Here is a 6,160-nt window from a genome sequence, read left to right on the forward strand (position 1 = left end):
GTCTTTTTATATTTTATATAATTATTATATAATTATACATTTATATAATTATATAATTTTATACGCGTTCATTTTTAAATAAGGTGTGTCCACCAGCCTCAAAGGGGAATTCCACCAATTTTTGAGTCATTCAGAGTGGTTTGATATGAAGTGGTCTATTGTAGAGAAAGATAGACTGATTTCTTTACAGTGGTGGTGATAGGAAAAACTGGTTGATGTGTCTACCATACAAATACAGCCATTTTATTTACCATCCAAAACCAGCAGTGAACCTACACGTGCCTTTTGAGTTTTTATATACAACCCCATTTCCAAAAAAGTTGGGACGCTGTTCAAAATGGAAATAAAAACAAAATGCAATGATGTGCAAATCAGGTAAACCCTATATTTCATTGAAAACAGTACAAAGACAACATATCAAATGTTGAAACTGAGAAATGTTATTGTTTTTTTGAAAAATACATGCCCATTTTGAATTTGATGGCAGTAACACATTCCAAAAAAGTTGGGACGGGGGCAACAAAAGGCTGGTAAATTTGTGTAATGCTAAAGAAAAACACCTGGTGGTTGATAGACAACAGGCCAGTAACATGATTGGGTAAAAAAATGCATCTCAGAGAGGCTGAGTCTTTCAGAAGTAAAGATGAGGAGGGGTAACCACTCTGAAAGACTGCATGAGCAAATAGTGCAACAATTCAACAATAACGTTTCTCAATGTAAAATAGCAAAGAACTTTTGCTTTTCATCATCTATGGTACATAGTAATATTAAAAGATTAAGAGAATCTGGAGGAATCTCTGTATGCAAGGGACAAGGCCAAAACCCAGTATTTGCAGGCCGTGATCTTTGGACCCTCAGATGGCACTGCATTAAAAACAGACATGATTCTGTAGTGGAATCACTGTATGGGCTCAGAAACACTTCGGAAAAACACTGTCTGTGAACAGTTTGTTGCTGCATCCACAAATGCAAGTTAAAACTCTAAAATACAAAGAAGAAACCAAATATAAACAGAAATGCTGCCACCTTCTCTGGGCCTGAGCTTATTTAAAATGGACTGAGAGGAAGTGGAAAAGTGTCCTGTGGTCCAACAAATCAACATTTGAAATTCTTTTTGGAAATCATGGAAACTGTCCTCTGGGCTAAAGACCACTCAGCTTGTTATCAGTGCACAGTTCAAAAGCCAGTAGTCATGAAGGTATGTGGTGCATTACTGCACATGGTATGGGTGATGTGCACATCTGTGAAGGCACCATTAATGCTGAACGATATGTACATGTTTTGGCAACATATGCTGCCATCCAGATGACGACATTTTAAGGGAAGGTCTTGCTTATTTCAGCAAGACAATGTTGAACCACATACTGCACATATTACAGCAGCATTGCTTCATATTAAAAGAGCCTGGGTGCTAAACTGCCCTGCCGCTAGTCCAGACCTGTCACCACTGAAAACATTTGGCGCACAATGAAATAAAAAATACCACAAAGGAGACCCCGAACTGTTGAGCAGCTGAAATCCTATATCAAGCAAAAACAGGAAAGCATATGACTTTCAAAACTACAGCAGTGTCTGCTTAGTTACCAAACGCTTACAGAGTGTTGTTAAAAGAGGTGATGAAACACAGTGGTAAACATGCTCCCCATGCGTCCCAACCTTGTTTGGAATGTGTTGTTGGCATCAAATTCAAAATGAATTTTGTTTTATTTTTCAAAAAACTATAAACTTTCTCAGTTTCAACATTTAATATGTTGTCTTTGTAGTATTTTCCTTTAAAAATATGGTTTACACGATTTGCATATCATTGCATTCTTTTTTAATTAATATTCTGCACAGCATTCCAACTTTTTTGGACTTTGAACTTTGAACGTTTTTGGGCTGTATAATGTCGATTATGCTAAAATAGTGGAAAATCCAAATGGATTAAAATGGATTAAAAGATACAAATGGATTAAAATAAATGAATTAACAAGATGTTTTATGCCAAAACTATCGTAAAATAATGTCTCAGGCATCAGGCAGCATATTCATAACCACTTTGTGTACTAACTGTTGGTGAGTGAACGTTTAGAGGTATTAAACACTTCGGATTTTTGGTTCCTATCACCACCACTGTGAACAATTCTGACACATTAAGTTTCTCTAGAATGGAGCATTTCACACCAAACCACTCTGAATGATTTTGACTACATCTTAACTATTTGATGATGTGGAACTCTTGAAAAATTGGTGGAGTTCCCCCTTAACCTCAACCTGTGCGGTAGGGACCAGAAACTGGTAAAGAGACAAAGAAAAAGTCTCTGTGGTTTATTGTGTATTTTGTATTTCCTGATATGCCAGTTGGAAAACTGCAGATAGATGGTTAAACTGGATAGATATATCCCATCTAAAGGATCTTGTTTATAAGATAAAAATAATGGCCTTTGGTCAATGAGACGAGCACTGCCCTTGTCGACCTGTTAGCATGCTAGCTACCTCATTAGCCTATATGCTCCCTAACAGCAAAGAAATGATTCAGCAAAAAATGTACACAGTGAAAAAAGCAGCAAATGAACACAATTTACACAATTTTCCACTTATCCTAGATATGGTTAGTCAGCGAAGATAAGTTTGGTGTCCAATTTGTGCTTCCTTAGGTTAGCGCTGGAGCTATGAGGCTATGTTGCTAACAAACACAAGAAGTCTAGTATCCAGTCATCCTAATAAATCCTCAAATTTGCATCCAGGTCTTCATTAAATTCACATAAACTTGCTGATGCGGTTTAGGACACAGACTGGATGAGGTTTTAGTGTGGTCAGAGACATTTTAAGCATGTTTTTAGCAGGCAAGATAGCACACAAACACAAGTCCTCACAACTGAATAAAAAACAGTGATGTAGCTTCAATATTTTCGGAGAAGCAAGATTTTCTTCCATTTCTATTAACTGAGATGCACAGTAGGGCTAAAAGATGAATATTTTTTATATCAAAATCGCTATTTATATTTTAAAATTATAACCTGCATTATCAAAACCATTGTCTCAAGTTTTAAGTGGGGAAATTTTACTTAATTAAACAGGACCTTATAAACTGCCTGTAGATAGCAACCAAATCTCTATGTTGTTACATCACAACCACAAGGTACTGGCAGGCTGGCACTGTACATTTACAGATCAAGCCTCAAGCCAGAAAAGGTGGACATCCTGGTCTTCTTGGCCAAAAAACAGGCCTGAAACTTAGTTTATAGAAAATATTCACAGTTTAATCAGTTGTGATATTAGTCAGTAAAATCGCAATTAGATATTTTCCAGCCCTAATGCGGAGCTAATCTGACTTCACCGGAAAATGACATGTTTTTGGAGAAAGGCTCGGCTAAACTTTGCTAGCTGCGCCTAAAGTAGCCCACTAAGAATACTTGTTTGGGCTTAAATAGCCGGCTGCGGCTATTTGTTCATTGTTGCAGTAATTTTCAACAAATAAACCATTTAAAATTCTGTGAACTGTAATGCAGAAACTGGCAGGTACTTTCTAAAGGGAAATTTTAAAATAAACATGAATTGGAAATGCTTTGCTAAAAAAAAATATGACGTATTTTCAAGGAATAACTGTATCAGAAAGAGTTGAGCTAAAGTGTTTAGCTCAGTGGTTGGTGGGGGTGGAGGGAGCGGGAAGTGAAACATGATATCGTTAGTAAATGTTGTGGTACAGTGACATAACCAAAATTCCCACTCCAGTTCCTCAGTCTGATGTTAGCATTAGCACTTTCCATATCTACTCTTCCTACACTTGGCTTCGTTAGAAAAGTAGAACAGTTTTCTTTCTGTTCTATTACTGGCTGAAACAAACGACATAGCATGCTGCTCTAAGCTGGTTTACACTGGTCTTGTGCTGGTTAAATGGTCACCCAGCATGGTCAGGCTGGTTGACCAGCATACCAGCATCCAAAACACAACATATGCTGGTTTTGCTGATGACCAGCATAATAACCCCGATTGTTGCTTTCCACCGCACCAGCATACGAAATGCAGCATATGTTGTTTTTGCTGATGACCAGCCAAGTTGGTCTATGCTGGTTTTTCCAGCACTTGTTCCACTTAACTGGCATCTTAGTCCAATAACTGTTACATGCTCCTCTAACTTTTTCCTTCACGCTTAAACCGTCACCTTTAACTTACATTTCACTGAGCTCCACAAATAACATTATCTTATAATTAATATAGGAGATCATTTTTCTCTTCATACATTTAGAATCTTTTTTCTACTGCCCAAAAACGTAAGTTGCACCTCCAAAGCCATTCCTCTCCCTGCTCCTCTCTCTCAGTGGTTCTTGGTGGCACATAAAATTGGGTCAGAGAAAGCAGACCGAGTCCAAAGATTTAGTGAAACCAGGAATGATGATGATTGGTTAACTCCTTTGGTACTGAGCAAGAAACCGTATCTCTAATAATATGCGTACGCACATCAGTAAGGATAATCACTTTTCCAGATACCGTCTGAGGGAAAGCCACAACTGAGAGTCCTATTTATCTATCTATCGCTAATTAACATCTTAACAAATGTTATGTAGCACATTACATCAGTTGAAAAGAACGTATATGACAAACATTAAAGCCACAGTTGCGTATTTTACTGAAGAAAACCAGTGAATGTGCAGGAAGGGGTTTGGAATAATCTTCCAAATATGCTAAGGCCCGGTCACAAGACTAGCAGGAAAGCACCACAAGCTCTGGGAGGTGTTTACATTTGCATAAACAGTGCAACTAAAACCATTTTCACTTTGGCTCATGGGTAGAATTGTAATATCCAGGAAAAGCTACATCTGAAAAACAGAACCGAAAGAAGAATCACTTTCATTTTGTTCAACCAACATTATAAACAAACAACGAACTTTATAAAGCTGTGATTGTGATTTCAACATGTCAGAATCCAGGCAGACTGCAGTTATGAGCTCATTGGGGTGTTGTGTTGTCAAAGTATCATTGCGAAACGAATGGTGTTTTTACTGGGAAAGACAGTCACGAGGCTGCAGGGAGGGGGGCGGGAGGACACATAATGGAGGCCAAGCGATCAAGTGGAATCCCAAAAAAACAACATCTGGTATTCCTGCTGCCTCCACACTGCCAGACACGGTGCGGACGCAGACAGGAATAAACATGGTGGACGTGTGTCAAGATGTATCTACATGTGCTTTTTGATTTATGCACGCTGGACAGATTACAGCTGGATTCCACATTTTTGCATAACACAGGCATCATTTTGCCCTTAAGAATCCAAGATAATTTCGCAACAGATATTTGTATTTTGGTTGATTACAATTAGAAGTACAATGTATTTACATGAGGCAGTCACACAGGCTACATGTTGTTTTTTCAGGTGACCCTAAATTTGCAATTTTTATATTGTTATGGATTTTGATCAAAAATATACCCCTAAATCTTTTGGTTTTTTTAGATGTATAAAATAAAAAAGTTGATTTGAGTGTTTCTGGGCTGAAATATGAGAAGTTTAAATCTCTTTACTGTGAAAAACAACTGTGGGGGGAGGGGTTGGAGAGAGGTTAGAGAGTTGTTCCGCAGATCGCCAACAGCAAAACTCTCCTCTCAAAGCAGCAAAAACCCACCCCACAGCAAGTGACATGGCACAAATTTTGGGGGTAGCATCTTGGGTAGCCAATCAGATTCCAGGGAAGACACTGGCCACCCAGGTCACCCCTTTAAAACCATGCATGCTACGTCATAGTAGTTTGCTCATCACTGTAGGGTTTGCTCATTACAGCAGATTCCATCTCATAAATACTGTAAAATATAATTTTGACAGAAATATCATAGTCAGTTATATTCAGTAATGTGCAGGATATTCAGATTGAGATTTATGCCTACTCTTGACATCAGTATAGTAAAGAGTGACAGTGAAGATGCTAAAATCAGAGTAGATACAATAAACATTAAAATGACACACATCTACACACATACATGATACCTTTATTTCACTGTTTCTCTTGGTTTTAAGAACATTTCCTTTTGAAGATTGTCGTTGGTGGCGTTCTTGCTATGAGGATTCTTCCTTCGGTTTAAAATAAAGCTAAAAGTTTGATCTGAAGAATTGTGTTATATTACTGAGAAAGGCTGAATTTGAGGGTTTATGAGCTGACATGAATCTTTACCATAAATACTGTATAAC

The sequence above is a fragment of the Colossoma macropomum genome, unplaced genomic scaffold (genome assembly GCF_904425465.1).
Source record: "Colossoma macropomum unplaced genomic scaffold, Colossoma_macropomum, whole genome shotgun sequence".
NCBI lineage: Eukaryota > Metazoa > Chordata > Actinopteri > Characiformes > Serrasalmidae > Colossoma > Colossoma macropomum.